This window comes from Lycorma delicatula, chromosome 6 (genome assembly GCF_047948215.1).
Source record: "Lycorma delicatula isolate Av1 chromosome 6, ASM4794821v1, whole genome shotgun sequence".
In the NCBI taxonomy this organism is placed as follows: Eukaryota; Metazoa; Arthropoda; class Insecta; order Hemiptera; family Fulgoridae; genus Lycorma; species Lycorma delicatula.
The window spans coordinates 145,687,821-145,714,628 of record NC_134460.1 but is presented as its reverse complement, the minus strand read 5'-3'; the positions used below and the strand labels follow the sequence as shown (position 1 = coordinate 145,714,628).

The 26,808-nt window shown below is 32.4% G+C and overlaps 1 protein-coding gene across 1 annotated transcript in view; it reads left to right on the top strand.

Annotated features, from left to right (window-relative positions):
* Positions 1-280: 280 nt before the first annotated feature.
* Positions 281-26,808, top strand: part of LOC142326338 (putative E3 ubiquitin-protein ligase RNF144A) — a 416,013-nt gene continuing 389,485 nt past the window's right edge. Inside the window, exon 1 of the mRNA XM_075368754.1 lies at positions 281-978. The gene's annotated coding sequence lies outside the window, so the exon portion shown is untranslated. The remainder of the gene's footprint in view (positions 979-26,808) is intronic.

Sequence of the window (26,808 nt, the reverse complement as noted above, 5' to 3'; positions counted from 1 at the left end):
TTAATTACTTACAGTACACATAAGTTATAAATACAAGTATATAAATAATAAAAAAGTGTGAAATGTAATGTAGATATCTTGTTTCTTAATATATGTTATAAATCATCCTGTTTATTTGTAAGACTAATAATAATCGAGTGAGGAGCGGCTGTTAAGAATTTATATTCAACGGAAAGATTTGCGGTTGCTAATTAGTTACATAATTGTACACTAGAGCACACTGGTCGTGCAGATTTCTTAGCTCGCAAAAATCACAGTTGTTCGTAGCCAGTGGTAGACGAATAAAAACATGGTAATATTTTTGTGATTGTGTCAGTTGTGCGTTAATTGTGTCAATATTTCTTTGCATGAAGTCTTGTTTTGAAATGAATTCGTAATGATTTTCTGTGTGATGTAACTAAATTAAATTAGTGTATTCTTCTGTGATTTTCTTACATATAATTTTTATTAAAATAAGTAATACATAATTCCCAGGGAGTTCAGTTCCTAGTCACACGATTATTTCTATCGTATGAAAGAAATAAAAGTGGATCATTAAAAATTTTAAAAGCTCATCTCGGTTGATTGTTACTGGTGTATCTTTTATTTAATGAAACAGCTGTGCAAATTTTTCTTACTATTTTTTTTTCATAGGTTAGATATCAAATATTTGTGTATTGATAGTTAATGAAAAAAAAAACAGAAGAAGGCTAATGAAAGAATCGTATGAAGAACTGATAAGATTAGTTAATAAATACGATCTTGTATGATTAAATACAACTTTTTTTGTAAGATTTACTTATGGTATTTCATGCAGTACTCTAAAAAGATACCGTTGAAATTAGGTTAACAAGTCAGGCGCGCGTATTTTATCTTTATTAAATAGGCAGTGTATCGGTTTAAATTATACGTTTTAAGTGCTGATAATTATTTGGATTTTGCGAGGAAGGAACGTTTTGAATATTTATTTGTTTGATTTACGCGATATAATATTTATTGGTAAGTAGATGAGATAAAATATTATTTTACAAGCTTTTCAGTTCACTTCAATATAATTTAAAACACTAGGTTGTTTAAAATCAGGTTACTTAAAAGAAGTTTCAAAATTAATTTGTCAGTGATTAATTACTACCTTAAAATTTAGGATAAACATAAAATATAGGATTACGTGTCTGTCCAGTTATGATCATTTTGTAATTCTTGAGTTTTTAACTCATTTTTTTAATTGTAATATTAATGTGGTGCTTATGAGGTGTTTTTACTGTTACATTTACGTTTTTAACATTTATACAAATTTTTTTATTTTATTCAACAGTTCAATTTTTTGATAACTTATCAAAAAATTCAGGGTCAGTTTCGTATTTTTTTTTTCATCGCCGTAGAAATATCATAATTATAATTTACAACTGATGGCCTACAGCACGAAAGAGATTATGGTTTTATGTTTTGATGAACAGAAATTACATTTTTGATTACATTATTATTACTAGTTTATTGAAATTGTACCTCTTACTTTGTGCTTGATTATTTTTTATCAAACATTTTTACAGTTGATATTTAATTTTTGTTATGCCTTGCTTATGAAGTGAAAATTTAGTCAGTTTTTTTGTAGCATTTTGTTCTATATAAATGTAATTTTATTTTACCCAGTGCATTTGTATTTTATTATTTTTATATTAGAATTTCTGTTATTGTAGGTAACCAAACCTGACTGTACTCTTTGCTGTTTCATGCCACATGACTGAAATTCTATGATCTTCCATTATGTATATTATATATATTGTATCTTTTTATAATTTGTAATACTTGTTTCAAGATTTAAATATCTGCAGTTTCTTGCAGAATAAATTCTAATCTATAATATAAAGCATATTGTGTGAAATTCATTAATAACAGAATTGTAGTTGGTGGTTTATTTTGGTGACTCCAACAGCTTATTGGGTTAATAAATTCATACTGTTTGATTGAACAAAATAAATTCATTAAGTTTGTGTTTATAAATTATGTTTTTACTTATAGTTTTAAAAAATGTGTTTAATTATTTTGTTTCAATATATTTAGTATAGGTAATTGTTTGATAGTAATGATATTAGTTTGGTTAGATGATATTGAACTTAATAATACTTGAATATTATTTAATGTTCTTCCTTCAGTGTATAATAAGATTGTTTACAGTCTAGTTATAATGTTGATTTCGTATTTTGATTTCTGCTTAAAAACTATTTTGAAAGTTTCATTCACCAGTATCTTGATCAACTTAATATCCAGTTAAACAATTATCTCTTATTATTTAATCATTAATCTTTATTCAAATACCTCCTATCAGATGATGACTTAAATATTTACTAACATCAGTGAATTTATATTGATTTTACAATGACATTTTTAGTATTTAGGCCTATTTATATTTTCTAAAATTGTGAGCTTCTATAGTTAATTATCCACCTTAAAAAAATTCTCTGTTTTAATTTTGATGGGAAATCCTGAAAGTTTGAAATTTATGAAGTATGACGTAAATCTAATTTATTGCGATTGAAATGCAGCAATTTAAAATTATGAGATTCCAAAAACAAGGTACACTTAAGGTAAATTAAGTATTTTTTTCCAATTACTTTATTTTTGTATGAAAAAAGGAGCATATCTTAGTTATTTTGTATAATATTAAAGCCAACTTGAATGTATTTCATTATGAGGTAGTAGCCTTAAATATTCTACACAAAAAAAATTGTCATATTTTTTGACCAGTTTTTTTATCTCATTTTCCACTTCATTGAATGAAAATGATTTATATGAAATATGTTATTTCAGTTGGGTAGAAATTGGAATATATGAGATCCATGCTCTAAAACAGCTGCTTAGCAATTTTCCAACCATTCCTCAATTCCCTAATGTGTTCTCTCAACAGTACGGGTGATTAATTTGTTTTGCAAAAGTTTGATGTCCTAGATCAGCATTCTGAATCATTTTTGATGTAAATAGCTTACAGCAGTTGGTTTAAAATTACAACATAACAGTCAATTTTAATCATTTCAGTTCTGTGAATGTAAACAATTAACGTAGTCCCATCTTGTTCAGAAGTGATGCTTTGAAATTTCTCCAAAAGAAGATTACAGATCTTTACTAATCGTTATTTCTGTTTACTTTTTGTATGGATTCAAATTTCATTCAAAATGACTAGGATATTTGGGTCTAGATAATGTGGTATGTTCTTCAAGGATACATCCGATCAGTGTGCTTTGTGTTTAGTCAGTTTTTCGGCACCCTTCAGCCCCAAACATTTTCCAGTAAATAACAATATTTTATTCTGATCAGTAGTAATAATAATTACAATGATCACATCAAGAATGAGTAGATACATTAATTCACAGATAAAAAAAAGGAATTGCCCCAGCATTTGGATGAATGGATAAAGGAAAACCATGGTAAAACCTTGATCAGAGCAGCATCTCAAAATGTACAGTTATTTATAAAATAAAAAATTGATGTGTTTAGTCATATTAATTATTTAAAACATCACAGAAAATAATTTTAAGATAAATAAATACATGATGATACTATAAATTAAAACCAAAAAACGTTTACAATTCAGAAGGAATTATTAAAAATCTGAGTATATATTTATGTTCACTGACCAGAAAATTGAAGATTTTTTTTTACAAATTTGTTTAGTAAGCGTTTAATTTCATTAACAGAGTGATATTGTTTTTTTTTTAAGAAAATCTTTTAATTTTATTTTAAATAAATGGTTGGTTAAAAGTATTTTGTTGAGTTTCACAAAAAACAGTTCTGTTCACTTTGACAGAGATGGACATTGATGTTTTTTTAAGAATATTGGACTATTTTTATGACTACTTTTTAGCAAACATTGCATATTCATAAATATAAACTAAAAAATAAGTTAACATTAATTATTTTCTAAATGTTTGTCCTTATAATTCATATTTATAGGTACTAAAAAATGATCTTTTGTCTTCAAACTCATTACAAGAGATACTTCACGTGGGAATATAAGTAATGATAATAAATGTTTAATAATTGTGTTGACAAACTTAGCTTTAGTAAGGCACATTAAAATAAAACAGTATGGTTTTATTTTTTCGCAAATGAAATCATTCCAAGACAATTTGTCATTTAATAAAACATTCAGAAATGCTGCTGTATGGCTAAAATAAATACTATCATTATCATTGATGGAAATTCTGGCCGTGTGAGCAAATATCTTTGTGAGAAGCACAATGCAACCAACATTTTATTGCATTTAAATTTGATGGTTATAATTGATCCAGTGAATAGTTTTTAGAACTGCTGATGTAGAATTTTCAAGTCCTTTTAAATAATTATTTTCAGCTATAGGTACAGTCTTATCATTTGCGAAGAGAGTAACAATTGTTCAAGATTTTGAAGCGGGTCATTAATAAACCTTAAACCTATGGGTCTGATGATTTTTCGCTGTGGTACTCAGTTTTCTACATCTTGAAATGTAGACATATTTTACATGTATACTTAAAAATTCAAATACCTGTTTACGATTGTAGCCTAGAATTTGATGAAAGATCAAATGATGAAAGTTTTTGAAAGGTTAAAACCTTACATCATCGTTTGATTGCTAAAAATTTCATGCTGTTTGTGGTCTCTGTTTCCATACTCGACATCAACACTTGCTTAGTCAAAATTAATCATTCTCTGTACTTTGACAGTTTATGGATTTTTGTTTTATTGTTTTACATACATTAATCAAGAAATTGCTTACTTTTCACAAAGGATGAGCTTTTTGATTTAAGGATTCTGAATTTTGATCGATAAAACTTCAACAAAGGACAGTAGCAAATGACCGTTGTCATCTAGAATAGGATTTGAATTGACCTTTTACTTTTGTCTGAATGGAATAGTGTTCCTTACGAATGAAAAAGTGTATAAATCCATTCTTAAATCTGTGATCTGTAGTATATTGTGATACATACATAGAGGTACAAAATCCCAAATATGCTTTTTTATTCTTTAAATACTTTTGGAAGAAACATTTTTTTTATTATTTTGGATTATTCTGCATCGCAGCAATATTTATGAAAAGTGTGGTGCCAAAAGGTGTAAACAACCACTATTCATTTGACATATCTTTCACCTTCTAACTATAAAACAAAAATATTTTTTATGACCTGTGGTATCCAGTGTATTTTATACACAAGCCTCATAGAAGTAGAATTTAAATAAATAATTTAGTATGCCTAATAAATAGTCAAAGTATTTTTAATATAAATATGAGATATATTTTTTTAAACTGAAATAAATAATTTTAATTAAAAGGTTACTTATTTATTTTGAAGTTTATTATATATTTTTCTCTTTATATGTTATTTTAACAATAAAAATCAATCATAATGACTTTTTAAGATAATTTTGTGGTCATTATTTCTAAGAACTGATGTAAAGTAAATGATATTACTCAATTATGTAAGAGTGAGTTATTCCAATAATTCTTCTAAATCTTTTGTATATAACCAACATGGCTGTAAAATTATTGGCATATATGTTGTTTGTACCTTTTGAAATTGTGTTTACTGTGGGACCATTACTTAAGATTTGTGAACATTTGAACATTCTCATGTTAACCATTAAAAGATAGTTATGAATCAATCCCTAGATTAATATTTAATTACTTCAGTACTATGAATATTATCGTAACGTGTGAAATCTCTGCCAGTTTTTCTTTCTTTTAAACAGAAACAATTTTGAATATTTCTAAATACACATCAGTCTAAGATATTTTTATTCTTGTACATTTTCTCCTAAATACAACCACTCAAGAGATATATCTTTTCAACAGTTGTATTTATCAACAATATGTAACATTGTATAATACATATTTTGAAAAGTGAAACTTGCCTAGATGCTCACAAATGATTGCGTATTTATTATCATAAATTTTAATTCAAATTTATCTGTTTTTTTTTTTTTTTTAAGTAATATCTAGTTTCCCCAAATTGTAATCAAAGATTATTCAACAATGTATTTTTTTATTTTTTGTATTGCCTGAATTAATTTTTAAATGAATTGTAATGAAAAATAAATTGTTAGTTTCTCTAAATTAGAATTATTTTCATTAGTGGAAATGAAGAATAACTATTTTGTCAGTGTATTTTCTTTTTTTCATTTGTTTACTAGAATAATGAGATTAGTACAGAATTTTGGCAACTCATTTGAAGTTTTGTAAAACTATTTAGAAGTGTGTAGTTTTTAAAAGATAACGAAAATAGTGTAATGTGAAAAAATTAACTATTTAAATAATAACACCGTAAAAAGTTATTTCAACTTTTATACTTAAATACGTTGTTTGAGAGGTATAACTAGAGATGAATCGTAGCTCTTGAAAAAGTGTGATAATGAATAAATAAAATGAAATTATTTGTTATATCAAAAAATGTTGTAAGAATCGGAGATTTTCATTTTAAAAAATGAAAACATTTGTCTTAACAATTTTGAGTATTTTAAATTATTAGGATAAATTCTAAACTACTCATTATTCTAGTAAGTAATGCAAAAAAGTTGACAAAATAAATTGTTTTATTTCAGTGTATGAAAATAAATTATTAATTAAATGAAATTTTTTTCCCTAATGTGTGCATTGCAATCTGTTCAACTAGTAAACAATAAACAAACAACCCACTGAAATGAGATGTAGTCATGTACAAATTCAGGCCGACTAATCCTGAGACGTGTGGTTAATTGAACCCCAATCAGTATCCACTGTGACAATAAAAGTTGAGATGTGTAGTATAATTTACGTGAGAAAACATGTGTAAAAGATGCAAAAGACATTGAAAAAGGTTCTTAAAGAAGAGCATATGTTGGAATTCATAACTTAATAGATTTGTAATATGTAACACCATTATTCAGATTTTGAAAATAATGTTCTGATCTTGATATGTTTGGAATTGAGAATGAATAAAAGTGTACAATTAATTCTGTAGATTAATGAATCTATTTTTTTAAAAATGTTTTTTGTTTTCAGGTAGTGTTTATTTATGTAAATTTTAAATACTAGGCTTGTGTGTATTAGGTACCAGCGTATTAGTTTTTAAAAAGGTAATAATAATTTTTTTATAATAGTAATTTTTGGAAACGTGTGCTTTTATATAAGTACAAACAAACATTTGAAGGGAAAAAATAGGCTTTATAAAAATAATACTACGATATCTCATGCGATTGAAAAAAGATTGTAGTTTTATTCTTGTAAATTAATAAACAAATTTCTTCCAATTTTATGTAAATTAAAGATAATATAGCTTAAGGTAATGTAATCAATCTGCACACATCTGCAGAATACTAATAATGAGTAAAATCTTGTTTGTACCTTTTGAAATGGTATTTCCTGTGGGACCATTACGGTCAAGATTTGTGAACATTCTCTTGCTAACCATTAAAAGATAGTTACTTATCAATCCGTACATTAATATTTAATTACTTCAGTACTATGAATATTAAAATCCAGTTAATTACTTTTATATCAGAACAGTTGATTGGCGGTTCTGTTAACTAAACAGTACATACTTAAGAGGTTGTTTTTGTTTTATGCTTAAACTACTAACACTAATTCTTAAGTTTGTTTGCACTTATTTTTAAAACTTTTACCTCCACTTGTTTACCCAATTTTTAAGTTTACTTTCATTAACGTCAAAAATTAACTTACGTACTGAAGAAGCTTCATTATGGTCTTTTTTTTATTAATGTTTTGTGTAATTTTAAGTAAAGCATAACACTATATGTTTATATTTACTTGCATAAACATAATTTTGTGTATGTACTTGGTTTAATTACATACAAAATGTGTTTGCCATTTTGAAGGTCTTTTGTGTTACTAGATCAATAAATTTCTTCTCTGTTCTTGAATAAAAGTTGTCTATTCTCCTGAGGAGATACAATAGGGATTTACTTGCTGTTGTGGAGGAATTGTTATTTTTGTTTATTTCAAAGTACGATTCCTCCACGGATATATCATCCTTGTCACAATCTTCCCTTTTTTTTTATCCTAGATCTCTTTCCCACCGCTGTTGATTCTGTGGCTGTAGAGCAGATCCCGGACTGTTACATCTTGCTATTATCTGTTTAGAAAGGACTGCATATTTGGTATGATAGCTGACGTACCTGTTGGGTTAAGCTAAACTTTCTGATTCTTTAAGACTATAAATACAGCACGTATGTATTGTCATGACTAATGTCATGTGACTTTAGCCGTGAACTTTTTCTGTGCATTATATGTAGAGTACTATTTTGGGTAGGATTTTAGTCTTGACGACATATGTTTTGCATGGTAACTGATTTGAGAAGCTGTACAACATAATCATATAACAGTTTGAATTGTTTTTGTGTTCGTTCTTGAAGACACTACTTTGCTGTTTCACGCTGCGATTCCAAGTGAACATTTTTTTTAAAGGAATTTGAGGCTTTATGCCTTTATCTGTTGACCTTTCTAAAGCAAATGTGTAATCTTGGCGTATCCCAGACACATTGCTTAGTGGCATTAGGGTCGTATTAATTATCATCAAATGTTACATCGATATGTCGAAAAACAGAATAATTACTTATAATTTTTTACCTTCTATGTTACCTCAGTTGATGTAAACCTATCACTAAAAATATATATATATATTTTTTTCATTTTTATTTGAAACACCGTTTATTCCATGTCAATTTATTATTAAGAGTAATTGAGCTGTATAGAGTGACTCCAGTCACCCTGTACATCACAACACCAAGTAAAAACAAAAGATTATTTGTTTTGGATTTTCAAAGCTGTTTGTAGATGTAATAATAATGTAACTTGTATGAGCATTTGAGGAACATTTTATCCATATATCGCATCTGTTTGTTTTAATTTTGTTAATTTGATATAAAATAAAAAAAAAGAAGATTTTAATCAATTAGTGAATTGAGTATTTAAACATAGCCTTACTTCATTGTTACATTCTTGTTTATCTGTTTTTATTTTTATCACATGATATCCTGTAATGTTATAATTAAGCTAATATCTTTGATTTTTAACGCATCTTTTCTTTCATGTTTTTTTGTTTTATTAATTTTACTTAGTGAATATGTAATATTTCATTATTTCATTTAGCTTCACAAATATGTTACTAAAAATCTCTTTCCTGATGTAGAATTTTATTTTTGTTTGGCTGACATTTAACAGATATCTTGTTCTTTTATTTAACTATTTAGATATTTAAAAACCCAGAAGTTGAAATATTAATTGATGTACGAATAAAATAATATATTATAATATTATATATAATATAAATATTATTATTATATATTGTTATAAATAATAATATATTATTATAATATACTATAATAAACTGAATGTGTTATTATAAATAAGGTATGTGTTTGTAAGTGATTTCATTTCCCTTTGTAAAACCATTTTACCATTTTCCATTTATTGTGTACAAAATTATGTAATTCAAAATCTTAGGAAATTCTTTTTTAGTGTGAATCTGACTGAACTCTGGGTGGTCCAGAGTTAGAACACAGTTCCACAAAATGGGAGGTTTTCCTTTAGGTGTATTCGTTCTCAGGCAGCTCTTTATTTTCTGAAAGAAAATCAATTTTAATTATAACATGTATTTAAGCCGGTCAATACAAAATCATCGATAAGTTATCCGATAGAGCAAATCTCAGCCGGTATGAGCAACTTTTATATATTGTTCCCATCTTGCAAAAATGCTCTTGATTATCATATGGATGCGGGTGGGACAGGTGTCTGCTGCCTGGAAAGTGGTTGTCCTTTTTCCCAATTTCGGTTTGGCAGATATAAATGTGATCCTACCTACCAGATATCTGTACTGAGGATGTCATCTATAAAAACTGAATTTCAGCAGTACTGAGACTTGTAGCGCTAGGGTGGTGCTTTTTTGGTGTAACCTAGCAGCCGGTCAACTTAGAGAATTTTCCATCCAATATGTGTAAAATAGGCCCAAAAATTTTATAAGAGTGCCTGTTGGGTAAAAGCAGGTCACCTACTCATTCCCAAATTACAAAGAAATAAAGAGTTTGGTGAAATGTTAATTTATTATTTACTTTTTTTTATTAAATTCGGTTTGAAAAATTCTGTTAAGAACTATTTTCCTAGATCTTTGTGATCTCAGTTGTGAAGGATTATATGAGTGTTTATTGGGTTCTTTTCCTGGCACTATCCTAATAGAGAATGCAGTAGTATATGATGCGATGAATTTACACATCATGGCTCATGCTACTTAAATTTGATTGAACATAATCCTTTTTGTGGAGATAAAAAAATTATATTTCTTTAATTTAAAAAAAAATAATTTATTTGAAATGTTAGATTTTTTTTCTATATTGTTTTTCTTGTCTTTCTTACCCCTATTTTATGCACTACAGTTTCGGAGATTACCTAGTTCAGGCATGTATATCTGGACCTTTGGTACTACATATATTGATCAGAAAAATTGTTGGCTGGAAAAAATTATTCCTGCAGGATTCTTAACTTTATTGATTTTTGGAAAGATTATGTGTACACATTAGTAGGATTAGCTATACTGATAAGCACCTCGGTCCCAAGATGGCCTATTTGTGAAGTCAACAGACAAAGAATAGTATTTGTACCGTGTCCAGAATCTAAAGCTCGGATTCATGTCAAGAGCCACTTCACAAAAAATCGTACGATACCGTGTAATCTGTAACTACACATCCCATAACCTTTAGCGTGGATCCAATGAGAGGAACTCATTACTGATGAATGATGTTATGTTGACCTCTTCAGCATATTCTGCAAAAAATTATGTTCCTCCACACACATTCTTTTTTTTCCTTTTTAGCCTCCGGTAATTGCCTTTCAGATAATAGTAAAGAGGATGAATAAGGATGATATGTATGCGTGTAAGTGAAGTCTTGTGGAATGGAATGGAATGCAAAAGTGGCGGGAGTGTGTCCCTTGCTGCTGTATGATTCTGTAATCAGGCGTGTTTAAGGGTTTATTTTAATGACGGGTCTAAGTTTTAAGTTTTGTTATATATTTTATGGACGGATTTATGATTAGCGTTCCATATCCGTTTGGACCAGCGTTCTCAAACCCATTTCTGGGTCCGACCGCGGGAGGCTAGGCTTTTAAAACCTGAGCCCCCGACGTAATTCCCCTTCAGACCGTCCGCTGAAGTCCTTTCGGTGCTAGCGTTTCATAGACTAGCAGGAATACCCCACATGTAATCTTGTACAGTCTCAGGTCGACCATTTCTTAGATGTTTGGTTAATTGGAACCCATCCACCAAAGAACACCGGTATCCACGATCTAGTATTCAAATCCGTCTAAAAGTAACTGCCTTTACTAGGATTTAAACGTTGGAACTCTCGACTTCTAAATCAGCTGATTTGCGAAGACGCGTTCACCACTAGACCAACCCGATGGGTTTATAAATATAATCTAACCAAACTTAACCTACGCTCGCTAGTCAAGATGAACGTGAGTTAAGTTTGGAACACCGGTATCCACGATATAGTATTCAAATCCGTGTAAAAATAACTGACTACTTTTTACACGGATTTGAATACTAGATCGTGGATACCAATGTTCTTTGGTGGTTGGGTTTCAATTAACCACACATCTCAGGAACGGTCGAACTGAGAATGTACAAGACTACACTTCATTTACACTCGTACATATCATCCTCATTCATCCTCTGAAGAATTATCTAATCGGTAGTTACCGGAGGCTAAACAGGAAAAAATGGGTGAACAAAAAAGAGTATTAAGCTGTTTAATATCGCTTTAGTAAGAGTAACTCTTACAATTTTTCCCTACAAGTGCTCAATGTAGCACCTTTCGTCACGCGGTACACATCCAAGGTATATATTCAAGGTCAAATAAATGTTTTGGTTACCTTGAACTGTTAATGTCACAGACTCTTGCCAAGTGATATATCACATGAAAGCCCATTTCAAGAGCTTTAAAATGTCACAAAATTGAGCTCTTATAGGAGTTAAGAAAATTATTTTTTTGTAATTACCTGAAATTTGCTTTTTGCAATTTTTTCTCTTTTTTAACGGGTCCTGCTCAAAAAACTGAGGGACTGAAAAATAAGTTTACAGACATTATGTGTGTTCTTCTTTATCCTCTTAGCTGAAGACCGGGGGGGGGGGGGCGACTGGCCGCGCAACCAATACACTACTGTGGGTGTCGTAGGATTCTGAACTTTGCTTACAACGCTTTCCCATGCTTCACGGTCTGTAGCGATACCCTGGGCTGGTTAAGGTCAATTCGCTGATTCCTAAGGTCATGTGGAACTTGTTTAACCAAGTTTTTTTTGGCGCAGATCTTTGAATCTATCATTGAGTAGGACGTTGCCTACAGAAGAGTCTGTGCGGCAAGAAACCGGGTCCATCCGGCGTACATGACCAAACCATTTCAGCCTCCGCGTTTGGATCTGCTCTTCAACTGCTAGTTGCTGCCCGCGTCTGGATCTGCGCCAGATCATACGGGTCTGGCCCAGGCATCGCATCTGGAAAACCTCTAGCCGGTTCAAGTCTGTTGGGTGGAGGATCCAAGTTTCTGATCCATAGAGGATAAGTGTGCGTATTTTTGTCTGGATGGTAATGTTGACCCGCTTCCATAGGCACCATTTTAGTGAGGCGAAAGCTGTAGCTGCTTGACCGATCCTGGCGTGGATGTCATCTTGGACCAGTGACACCGAGATATCTGAATTCTTGGACTTGTTCGATCTGAGCTCCTCCGAGGTAAACAGTGGACTGTGACCGTCTGTTGTTAGTACCTGCGTTTTATCAACATCGATCCACAGTCTGAAGGACTCTGCTGTACTAGAGATATCTTACAAAATATCTGTGGCCTCAGCACCACTGTTAACAAATATGGCGCTGTCGTCTGCAGATATCAGGTCGGTTAGGTAGAGATCCTTATCACATTGTAATGTACTCCTCGCCCAACTGCATATGCTGTCCTCATTATAGCGTCAATTACAATGTTGAACAACAGTGGAGAGATGACATCCCCCTGGCGGACTCCTGTCAGCCCAAGTTATTTGTGTTAATTCTTTCATTAAAATGAAATGTCCACCCGCCATTAAACAATACGATCGAGAAATTCGTCGTCTTTATGCTGCAACATTTCGTCGGCGAAATCGGCATGCACAGCGTAATCTGTAGGCTTATAAGCCCTTAAAAGCTGTAAACGGTACGGATGCATGTGTAAGAGTTTCTTAAAACATTCCACATCGACAACAAAGGCATTGATATTCGTGGCCGACCGGCATTCCTAACACAATTTTTAGTATTACGCAGGAAAAATTGCCTGACACGTTCAATATTTTCATCAGATACCATCGGTCGTCCCGAACTCTTCCTTTCCACTGACATCCGGTCGTTTCAAACCGATTAAGATATCGATAATGTAATTTTCAGTTAAAGGATCAGGATTAAACTTTCTACGGAACGCACGTCGAACTACGAATTCATATTTAGCGAACTGCAAAACACAGAAAACTCACTCACTGTTCATGACTCGCCATCTTTGGTAGTGGCGTTGTCTCGCGGAAAGATAAGGAATCAGTGGCCATGCGTTCGATCAAAACTATCCTTTTTTATCCCGATTCTAGCCTTAAATCGGCACTGTACACTTCATCCGAGAAATATTTTAACAGATTAAACCCTGCTATTCTTTTATATACACCCGATACTTCTCTCTGTTGAGAAACAGTTCGTTATGTATAATTTTTCTACTCGTCTTAATAATCGTTTTATTTAAGTTATTTAATCTTAATAATCGTTATATTTAAGAACTGCAAAGATTATTTCAAATTTATTACTCGTGAATATGAGTAAAACTGTAGTTTGAGATATTTCATATATACTAGATGTATTAAGATATAAAATACTGCGTAGAATCCAGCAACCGGTATCGAGTTGTATTGATCTTACTTTGTGGTGTCCTCTTTTTGTTCTTACAGCACGTTTAGCGGTTACATTTTGACTACTTCCGTTATTTATTTTGTGTAATACATTTGTTCTTAATTTTGTTTGTTTAATTAAATTTATATGCTTTCTTAGTTGTCTTTATTATGGTAAAATTAATATTATTTGAATCTTTAAACAAATCTGTTCATAAAGAGGAAGAAAATTAGGTTACTAGAACCCATTCATCTTTTTTAGCTCACTTATTGTTATTTTATATTTATTTTTCCCCGCGCGCGCGCGCGCGCGTGTGTGTGTTTGTGTGCGCTTACTTATCTCTTAACTTTAACCTAAATACTTTAGCCATTGATTTAATTCTCAGTTATGTTCAAGGCATTTTGTTATATTTATTTTTAACAGTTTTCTCTTTTTTTTATATTTTATTTTTTGTTTTAATTACGTTTTATTTTGAAAACAATTACAATAAATCTTTATAGTTTATTTTTTTAACAAACAATAAATATTGTTTTCTCTTCCGCATAAAAAAGTAAAGTAGTTAGTTAGTCAGTTAAAAAAGTAGTAGTATTCCGCATAAAAGTAAAGTAAAGTAGTTAAGGTGTGTTTCTTTTTTTTGCACCAAAATTTGACTTTGTAGAATTTTTATTTTTTCAGAAGCTCATAGAAGCTTTTTTAGAGGCTTGGGAATTTACGAGTATTTATTTAAATAATTATTTTATAATAATTATGGACTTAAATAGCCTTTTGGATTTTGTTTGAGTAATTTATAACGCTTGTTTAATCAAGGTTTACTACAGTTTCTCTCGAGACAACTAAGCAAATGCCTTGGCTGTTAATTTTTTTTAATCAGGGGAGTCGCATATCTACCCCTTTCTGACACAATCTATAATATAATGTATTTATGTACCGATCAGAATAAAATATTTGTTTGGTTCTATATTTAATATAAATGATATTTGTTTTGGGTAAGTCAATAAAACGCGTCTTCTTACATTTTAATTATTCACGGATGACTGGAATGATGCTTTTAAAGAAAGATGTAGAATCAGGATAAAACAGTAATGGTTGGAGCCGCATTAAATAAACCGTTTCACCGTATATGAGGTCTGTTCAGATAACAGAAATTACGTGTCAACGGAAATATTTAGTGACGTGAGGTTGGCAGCGTTGTGTTCCACATAACCTCCTCTGTAACCACATTTTCTTTGATTATTGATATCTCGTTTAGTTTTCGTGTTATTGTTATTTGAGTGCAACGTGTTTAAGTGTTAGCAGCTATTTTTTTAACGTAAACTTTTGCGTGAAACTGGGGAAAACTTTCACAGAAACTTTTCAACTTTTGAAACAAGCTTACGGAGATTATGATCTGGGTCGTAGGCAGTGTTATGAATGATTTTCACGATTTAAAAGTGGTCGTTAGTCGATTGAAGATGACCCCCTCGACCGTGAAGGTCTTGACTTCAACTGATGACACCCGCGTTTAGAAAATCGACGATCTGGTGCGTACAAATCACCGATTGATTGTCACAGAACTTGCAGAAGAGGTTAACATCTTGATCGGATCATGCCGTGACAATTTGACTTAAAAATTGAACGTGCATCGAGTCGTAATAAAGTTTGTTCCTTGTTTGATGACCTAACAGCAGAAAGATTATCGAGTGGACGTTTGTCGGCAACTTCTGGATCGACCCGGTAACGATGAAACATTCATGCAAAGGATCATAACAGGAGACAAAAACCGGGTTTACGGCTACTTCGTTCAGCCAAAAGTTCAGTCATCACAATGGATCGCCAAAGGATCTTCACGCCCCCAAAAAGCACGTCAGTCTCGATCCGATGTAAAAGTGATGCTCTCTATTTTTTTTTTAGGTTTTAATGGAATCGTGCATTTTGAATTCTTTCCTCGGGTTGAAAAGCGAACCGTCCGTACTATCAAGGCGTTTTACAACGGTTACGTGAAAAAATCCGCAAAAAGAGATCAGAGTTGTGGCGAGACAACTTACGGTTCCTTCACCGCGACAATGGCCCGCACACACAGCGTTGTAAATTCCTCAGTTTTGTGCCAAAAATCAGATGGCTGTTCTCCGTCAGCCTCCCTTCTCGCCAGACCTGGCTCCTTGCGATTTTTTCTTATTTCCGAAATTAAAATCTGTGACGAAAGGACGGTGTTCTAAGATTATCGATGACATTGAAGCAAATTCGTTACGGAACTTGAAGACCGTTTCAAATGAAGGTATATCCAGGACTGCTGCGCGAAGTGGAAACACCGCTGGGAAAAGTGTGTAAATAGGAGAGAGAAGTATTCGAACGGGACAAGAAACAATAATCTGTAAAGTTAATAATAAAGATTAAAAAAATGAAGTCGGTTATTTTCTGAGCAGACCTCGTATTAGCGAAATAAAGTAAAACGATATACAGGTGATATTATCGGGTGGATAACTCGGCAGTTAACCTTTTTTAGTTAATGACCTCAGCAGTCGCTTGCTTGTAGATAGTTGATTTTATTCATTCTGCCGCATATTATTTCCAGTTTTTCCACAGTATTTTGTTTTTTTTTTTATCAATTCGTCAAGTCTGTAGTCTTTTTTTTAGTAAAAAATAGAGAATTAATTGTGCTGTAACATTACAATATTTCTCCAAAATCATGTTGCTATGTATTTTATTTGTAGTTCCTTAAATTAATTTTACTTTGTTGTACAAATAGTTAATTTTTCCGGTTTTATTATCGGTTTACTGTTATGTGCAATATTTTATCATCGGTTCTACCACTTAGAACTGAAATTTTTTTTAACTTGTTAGGTGCCATAGTTGAACTTGTAAGCGATTTGATATTAAAAAAATTAATTTTTTTTTATAAAAAAATTAAATACCGTAAACAAATTTAAACGCCAAGGATATAGTAGTCTTATAATATGCTTCATAAAATAAAAAAAAAAGTCTTTGTGGAGGTATTTTTTGCGCGAACCTCTGGATGAAAAAAAAGTGTGATAATATCTCCCAACAGTCCTTCCCACCGCTCCTCTATATTTTTGGCTGCTGAATAATTCAGCTTAACTTCTCTTGTGTAAAAAATTACGCATCGCACTATTTTTTTTTTTTTTTTAAATTTAGTTATTATATTTTTTAGGAGTTATGTATGTAAATTTAAAAAAACCATTATATTGCGATTATTAAGAGGATTATTTTTTATGTAAGGTTCGATCGGTTTTAGCTATGTAAATTTTGCGCCGCGGTTCCCGGCACACCTTGCACAAATGCATACGTCGTTTGCAGTCGTAATGTCACCGTGTACGGTTTATATTGTGAATTTGAAACGTTCCAAATATTCAAGCGGCCCGCCGATTCTGAAATACATCCTGCGATTCGAGTTTTGTCCGCAAGGAACGTGTCGGCAGCCGACGTTCATCGCCAGGTGAGATTTGCCGACCTAATTCAACGAGTGACAGCCAAACGCGTAAACGGGTAAGACTGTTCGATGACGGGCGGGTTAATCTACACGTTGTACCGCGATCGGGCTGACCTGTAATCGCAGACGATTTGATGCGCGAAGTCGACGCAAAAATTCGTGAAAACAGGCTTACTGTGAGACCTTAACGAAATTTCGGCGTGCCGTACAGAATAAGCGACGCGGTCTACCGTCTGGAGTTTTGTTGCCGCATGACAATGCACGACCTCATTCTGCCGTTCAAATTCTAGAGTTAAACAGATCTTTTGGACGGGAGCAAACGGACCACCCACCGTACACCTCGGACCGTGCGCCGAGCGATTACCACCTGTTCCGCTACCTGAAGGAGTTTCTCTTCTCGGCGGTTTGATACCGATGAAGAAGTGAAAACGACGGTTGAAGATTGATTGTTTCACAGGCGGCTGGTTTCTATGACGCGGGCATAAACGATTTAGTAAAACGCTACGATAAGTTTTTGTTTAAACAAACATTGTAACCGTATAGAAAAGTAGCGTAAAGTGTAAAAAGTGAAAAAAGGGGAAAGTTTTTGACGATATCTTTACTAGTTTTGTTTGAATTAAAAAACGGACCTATTAAAAAATAGTCCTGGTATTTTAAAATCGCTTATTGGATTTCTTAAATAGATAATTGTCATTCGTTATTATGAATATTAATATGTACAATTTTTGTTATACGCATGTATATTTTTCATATCGTTAGTACGTTTAATAATAACGATGTTAATTATTTAAATTAATATTATAATCGATATCCGGTGTTAACCGGTTATTTTCTGTCGGAAACCGGAGTTACCGAGGTTCGAACTCGGTACAACTGGATTTGATTTTCGTCATTAACGATATATTTATGCTTTATTCTTCTTAGCCTTATGACCCGTCCGCCTTCCTACTTAATTTAGCTTGAAGTTGACGTACACGTATTTTTTATTTTGTTTTCCTTTTTTTAAGTCTTCTTTTTTTCGTGTTATTTTTGTCATTTTTAAAAGTTACATCATATTTATTAACCGACTTTAACCGGTAGTAATTAATTAAAAAAAAAATACTATTAAGTAAATTTTTTAAAAACCCGAAAGGAAATAATTAAAAGACAAAAAATTGTATTTTATTTATTCAACACAGCACATGACGTGTGCGCGTATTATTGTAAAAATACTGTTTAGAGTGAGACAACTGGATTTGGAGATATGTAAAATGTAGCCTATAAAGATTGTCTCCATTCACCGACCGCAAGTCAAACTTACGGTTGAAACTTTAACCGTAAGAAATTGAGAATAATCTTATTTTATTCTGCATTTATTTTTCTTTTTAGTCATTCAATACAAATTCACCTCGTTTATAATTTTATTTTCGGAAATTAAAGACATGGCCAACTTTTATTTTAATTTAAATCGACGTTTTTACTTTAAATAAGAACGACGAATGGCATTCCCACGTCACGCTTCGCCCTCGCCATAATGGTTACTTGCGTTTCCCGTCGCGGTAATCGCATTGCACATATTGTAACAGTGTGTTAGTTGAACCGCCGCGCGGTGCTATACACCGTCGCACCCCTTAAAAAAAAATTCAAAAACCTCGAAAATGGTTTTTAAGTATACATCTGAATATTTGCAAGCTCATAAAAATACAGTATCCCCGTCACGGCTTCACCCGCGCTATACGGTTAATTGCGTTTCACACCGCGGTCAGGGGATACTTAGCCGATCATGGCTCGCTTCGGTCATCCTTTCCGTCTAGCTAGGGGGCTCTGCCTCTTGGAACCCGCTGTGTTCGTCAAACTTACTAGTGAAAATAACAGAGATAAATAAAAATTAGAGCCTGTTCAATTTATATATAAATATCAGTGTATTGTAATTTCTTCCGAACAACACTTTGGTCGATACACGACCCGAAACTTTGAGTGATCTATGAAATTGTGGGTTTCGGTCTCCATTTTAAAAATATTATTTTATCTGGTTACCCGTACGGATAAAAATTTATTTTGCCCGTTGTGAGCGTTACCCGACAAACATCATTAGGAGGAGACTGTACTTCGTTTCTCATTTTCAAAAAAAAACTTAATTACTTTTATTTTATGTTTTTGAGGCAAGTAATAGGAAGCAGGTGCACAGTCGCGTCGCACAAGCAGTAACACTGGCCGTGGATGTTTGATTGAGCCGCCTTGCCGTACACTCTCACACCCTTTAAAATATTAAAATTCTAAAAACCTCAAAAATCATTTTTGAATATATATATATATATATATCTAGAATATTTCCAAGCAAAAAAATAAAGCGTCCCTGTCGCGGCTTCGCCCGCGCTATATGGTTGCTTGGATTTCCCCTTGCGGTCAGAGTATATTTAGTCGGTCATGGTCCGCTTCGCTCGTCCTTCCCGTCTAGCACGAAGGCTCTGTCCCGTGGACCCTGCCGTATTCATTAAACTCGCGCTTGTGAGAACAATAATGATAAATAAAAATTGAAGCCTGTTCAATTTTGAGTGAACCGAAAATTTGAGCGATCTAACAATGCGGGTTTCAAAACATTTTTACCCGTACAAAGTACGGGTAAAAATATATTTTGCCCTAGCGTTATCCGACAAATACCGGTAAGAGATACCGTTCATCGTTTCTCATTTTTTAAAATGTTTAATTACTTTTATGTTTTCTAGTTAAGTAACCGGGGGAAGATGTGACCAGTTGCATTGCAGACACAGTAACAGTGGCTGTGTTGTTTTGCGGCCGCGCTGTACACCGTCGCACCCCTTAAAAGAATCAAAATTCAAAATACCCGAAAATGATTTTTTTTATATTTATCTGAAGAATATTTACAAGCCCCGGTCTAATGAATATCTCGTTTAGTATAGTCAGAAATAGGCAAAATTTGCAATCGATGTTGAAATCTTTTTTACCTTTCTTTACCCTATCAAGGTCGAATTTCGAAAAATCACGAATTTTTTTTTAGATATTTACATGAAAATCACACACACCAAAAATGAACTTGATATCTTCATTTATTACTGAGAATTAAAAAAATAGCCGGGTTTCAATAAAAATTCAAATCCATTTTAATTTTTTAAACTCGGAATTTCAAAAAATCTAAAAATTGTTTTTTAGATATTCATATGAAAACTACACCAAAAATCAAGCTGATATCTTCATTTGTTACAAATTTTTTTTTTTTTTTGGAGTAACATGGAGTAAAATGGAGTACAATTTCATTGTTACTCCATTTTAACCTGTTAAATTTGGAATTTCAAAAAATCCTTTCTTGGTGTGCACTTACACCTGTGAAGAACATGTATACAAATCTTCATCAATTTAGCTTCAGTAGTTTTTTCTGGACATCGATGAATCATTTAATCGGTTAGGTCAAGTTGCTTTATAGATACACACACATACACACTAACACAAAGTATCGCAACTCTTAAATAACTTAAACAGATAAATCTAGAGAAATGAAACTTAGCAAATGCGCTTACCTCGAAACCGTCTGTTTTGCTGAGATTATCATACATCCAACCCGCCGTTGGTAGCGACTAAAAAATTTTAAATAGAAAGACTAACGTTATGACAGATCATTTTAAAGGAAATTGAAAAGCAAACGTTTTACGTAAAAACCGCCGGGACGAGACAGTCATAATCAAAATAACGATCATCTAACATTTTTCACAGCTAATTTCAAATATGGTCTACAGTGTACCTCTTAAATAACTGCGCTCATCAGTGGAAAGAAAAAGACGGGGGATAAATATGTATATAGATAGTAAAAGCTCCTACCACGAAACGATATTTTTTTCGTTAGGCGATCAGAATGGGATTTATTGTTCTAATTCTGAAAAATATTAAGCGGGGCCATTTTTAGATTTAACTTTTTTTTATTTTATTTTCCTCCCTCTTGGTATTTAGGGTCGTGGTAGTCTCGTATCGAAAAAATTTATCGTTTCCAAGTAAAAATATTTACTAATCTTTTTTTTCATCGGTTTTATGTTGAGTAGTTATTTAAGAGGTACTGTATACCACTTTTTTAAAAAAAGAAACATTACCGGCTTTAATCAAAGTATGGCCTGTTGAGACCCAATTTTTTTTTTGCAATACGTTTGTTTTTAGAACATACTAACTAAACACGAATCATTTGTTTCTTATATGTAGTCTGGAGATTCCTTCTTCAATCTTATATTTAGAATAATTTTCCCGATTTTTATCATGATTTTTCTTGTTAAACATTCTGTATACGTAAAAAAATTAAAGTAAAAAGAATTAAAATTCCTATATTAACAGATAACCCAGCGTAGTGATGCGTGCTTTACTCTGTTCAATTCATTCGTGTACCCGGTGTACGGATAGAATCGACGATCGGATACGTATTTAATTAAATAGAAACACGCTAGTAGAAAAATTATTACTGTAAAACTATAATTATTATTTATTGTAGTAAAATGTTTAAGATAAGTTGAAATTAATTACTTTATACTGTTAGATTATTAAAAACCCTTGTAACATTAAAATCGATACCTCTTAACAGTAATTTGACGTTATTTCTCTTTTTTAAGAAAAGCTTAAATTAATAAAATTAACTGTAAATAAATTTTGCATTTACCACCCGACTCTTTATTACTTAAAAACCTAATAATATTTAGTCGTGAAATACACAAATTACATAAAAACATGTTTACAAATACTTAACTCTGTCAACATACTAAATACTTTTGCTAAACTAAAAATACTATAATACACAAGCAGCTGGAAGGTCAACGGTACGACTCCCGGGAGGATATTATGAAATAATCCTTGCACGTGAACATGTTTATAAATTCCACAGGGAAATACCTGAATAGAACTTTATCGCACACGCACACACTCTCTATCATTCTCTCTCTCTCACACACACACACTTTCCCCCTTGTCTCTTTCACTACATTTTCTACGTACGTTTACATGTAGATGGAATACAGCTACAGATAGAAAATGTAATTCATTAATAAAAATTCCCACAACTCTCTATGAATATTACTTAATTTATTTTGCGCGCCCGAGCGTCTGTATGTTTCGCATCCGCTACTGAGTAGAGAAATGTATTCGATTCATTTTGTTGACGGAAGAGTTACATTCACCATCTGCACCAGACATTCTTTTCGGTGTAAAATTATAAAAGCATTTATAATGTGTATAATAGGCATCGGTCAGAGTTGCTTTTTTTAAGAGTAATTGCTTCATTATACTGTCACTTAGTGCGGGGAACGGAGTGATGATAATGACTTTTAGGATCGAATATTCCTGCATTTCTGTGGGCTTCGAATGTGGATGTCACGCAAAAAAAAAAATAATGAGAAATCGTTTCGCTCCACATTAATTGCAGTAAACCGGGCATGATACGCTTGTTGTATTAGGAATCGTTGTCAGTTTCAGGAGTGATCTGCATTTAGTTAAGTCACCTGTAGTCTTTTAAGTTGCGGTACCTATCGTACTTGTAATTATGACATGACCAATATATGAAATAAAAGAATAAAGCGAGTATAAACACAGATAATACTGCTTTTGCACACTTCAATGCTACCTCATTAAAGTAATTAAATAATTAACGCTTAAGTTATAATTGCAGTCGATTAATTGTAATGTTCCTCGGCGTCATGACAGTGTTCACAATGAATTTTTTGCGGCTATTTGCTTGTGTTTTCTTTTTTTTTAATCATATCGCTTCTGTCAACCGGTTTATTTTTATTCATTCCAGGGTCTGTTAATAATCGGTCTGTTTTTATATCATAATGTTTTAAATCTATATAAAATTGTGTTACTTTTTTCTTAACCTAAATAAGCCTGAAATTGGATTTTTATTATTCTTTAGAACGGGTATTTAGTTTTCGTAAATGACGTGTGATCACGACAGATAGCCTATAATTGTCAGCGGTTATGGCGTTTAACATCTCTATATTATATTTCCTTATTTTTTCTTTTGTTTAGCCTCCGGAACCACCGTAAGGTACTACTTCAGAAGACGATTGAGGATGTTATGTATGTATCTCTATATACCTTTTTTTAACCTCCGGGAGGTATTACTTCAGAGGATGAGATGAATGAAAATTTTTTTAACGTGTGAAAATGCCATGCCTCACTGGGATTCGAACCCGGAACCTCCGGATGAAAGGCCGAGACGCTACCAGTCGCGCCACGGAAGCCGGCTCTTTATAATTTATTTCCATTTTCAGTTCAACGTCATAGGTCCCCGGTGAAAACCGCTTAGTTACCGTTGGCGGTAGCCTCTGTAAACGGTTTCTAGATGATGCGACATTAGTCTCGATGTTTTTAATTATTTCTTGAATTCTTTGGTAGTAGTGCTCGTAAAAAATTAATAACTGTCGGTTTTGCAGTCGTATTGTCGATTAGTTTTCGGAGATCGTATAAAGTGAATGTTGTGATAAGTCGAGTGAAGTATTTTTTCTCGTGTGCATTATTAAAAACGGGTCGATTTTTACTAAACAGCAAATAAGCGTTGCCAGAGTGAAAATGAAGAAACCGCTTCTTCAAACATCGGCAGGTGTGAAGAAGCATGTAATAATTGAAATATAGTGACAGTTATTTACTGTTTTTTTTTTTTTTTTTTTTACGTCGACAGAAGTCGGTCGCAAAGAGAGGCGACAATGTGTTCTACGTATGAAAGTTTTGGCCGAGTGCAAGCTACCGTGTATGGTGTTTGGGTTTCAATTAATCACACATCTAAGAGTGGTCGAACTGAGACTATACAAGACTACACTTCATTTACACTCATCTATATCCTCCTCATTCATCCTCTGAAGTAATAGCTGAACGGTAATTCCCAGAGGCTAAAAAGAAAAAACAAAGAAAAGACTTCCGAGTAAGTTGAAATTTTCACCGTTGACCTTGATTCTCCACATATCGAGCCACGGCTGGCTCTATTAGATACAATTGCCTTTGCAGTCTCTCGATCGCGTAATCTACACTTTCAGATTCATAATAATATACCGTTTCGTCTGCGTATAAAGCTGTTTTGACTCCTTCCGACAGCGGCATATCGTTGACGTAGGTCGTGTACAAGAACGTAAATTCTATAACTCCTCCTTGGGGGACTCCAGCGACTATGTCTTTGGTGGAGGAGATCGTTCCCCCTACGCGTACAACAAATTGTCGGTGATACACCTCTACCAAATAGACTAATAATTTACAGATAACGCAATACATTTTTTGTGACTGGCTCCATCTATGCGTGCGGGTCTAGTGAACAACCGGTCAGTGTTACTACCCAAGACGATGAAATGTTAGTTGCGTAGGCAACTTAACATCCAAAGCCCAAAAAAATCAAAGAGTTGAGCTTCTCATAAGTTAGTCATTCCACGAAGGTCTTTGGGGCGTCCAAGGTTTAGGTTTAAAAATGTAACGACCAATATTACTTCACGGATTATTAGAAGATGATCCAGATCGACGATTACAATTCTGCAAGGTAATGTGGAATGCAGAAAGGCAAGGGGATGGCATCATTCGCAAAGCGTCTTGGTCCGACGAAGCGATTTCTAAACTTGCAGGCGCTGTTAATAGGCATAACTGCGTTTATTACGCAAGAGAAAACTTCATAACAGACGCATGCCAAGAAATTAATATTGATAAAACCTCTGTGCAAAAGTGTAGAAACTAGTCTGCAGGAATGTGTAAATGCTGAAGGCCGCTATTTGAATATTTCACAGATTGTACTTAATTGTAATTGTAATTCTGATTGTGTACTTCTAAAAGTTCTGTTTTGTTTAGTAATAAATAACGCATTATGTATAAAACATTACAACTGCTAATAAAGAAAACTCTAGAACTCCACAACTGTATACCTACTTTGCACCCCCCCCCCCCTATTTATCAGTAAACAGCCAATATTTTTGGTCAACGGGTTTTCGAGATATGAGGTGAAAACTGTTTATAAATAATGTTGAGTATCCCCCCCGCTTCTAAAACCGATCGAATTAAAACTAGTATTTTAAATGTTTTAATAAGTAAACGTGTTTTATGTTTGTTAAGTAAGTATGTTTTATCAGACTAAAGTTCAAATTTTCTACGATCGGTCTACAAAGTCAAAGATTGAAAATGGCGAAAACTGCTCCCCCTTTTTGAATTTTATTTGAAATTTAATGCCATATATATAGAAATTTTTTGAGCCGTTATAGAATTTACGTTTTGTCAGTCTGGAGATATTAATCAAAGACAGGCCGACATACGTATACTTTTTTGGAAACTTCTATAACGTTTTATGTGTTCTTTGGATTAAGGGGATTTTAAAACGTCAACGCAAAACTCCTGATTTCCAAAATTTTGGCCGATCGCTATACATTTCTTTTATAGCTGTATTGCTGTTACAGCAGCAATAGAGGTACGGCCAGGAAATCAAGAAAAGGTTTCTTGATTTCCCGCCTTTATTAATTTTATTACTTTTCTCGGATGAATTATATTCGTATGAGGAATTTCAACCAAAATACGAGTCAGATCGTGAAACCGCTGGAAAATAAGAGTTTCCGTAAAAATGCATTTTTAGCAAGTAAGCAAATGTTAATAAAAAATTCTTTTTTTAGTCGGTGTAATTGCTGATGCGAGAAAAAACGAAGAATTAATTATAAAATGGTAATTAAAATTATTTGTAAATAGATCTGGTTTAAATACAAATAGTATTAGTAATATCGTAATATTCTACAGTTTTGGCTATTATTTACATTTCTACAAATATAATGATTAACCGATCAGCGAGTAACGTGAAAGTCAATAATGCGTAACTGTACCGTACGAATATTTCCAAATAAGTTTTAATTTAGGAGACTTTCTCCTGAAAATACATTTCATTTTATCGATCGTGTTGAAAACTGGCAAAGTGCCGGTGTTGCTAGACTCCGCAAATATTGTGAATTATCATTTAAAATCTTACTATCCATACATTTTATTTAAATTAACATCAAACCGAAACTACTGTTTTCAGTTTTGTGTGGTTCACAAATACAGTAACGTATAACGGAATTTAAACTTATTAAAATTAGTTTTGTCTGTACTTTGCTAAAAATTATAATAGTGAAATAATAAATAAATAAATAATATTAAATAATAAAATAACGAATAAAGCCGTTTTCATTCTTTTATACTTCCTTATAGAAGCGTGTAGAATCGGCTTCTTATTTTCGGATTTGTTGTACCGTTGTAAAACGTTTGCTACTGGAAGTCGAAGTTCTTTTTCTTTATATGAAAAAATAAATTTTGGTATTTTATCGATTCAAAATATCCGAATATCGAACTTTCTCGTATATTTGTTTCGCTTTTTTCTCAGAAGGTACAAACTTTTTTACAAGCAGTTTATTGCGATGTAGAAAATATTTTAGCTGTATTTATCCGTGAAATCAGAGAATTGGATAACAATAAAATGCTGAAAATTCCTCCTAAACGTTTTACTTAAATCTAAAAGTAAATCGAAAGTTTGCT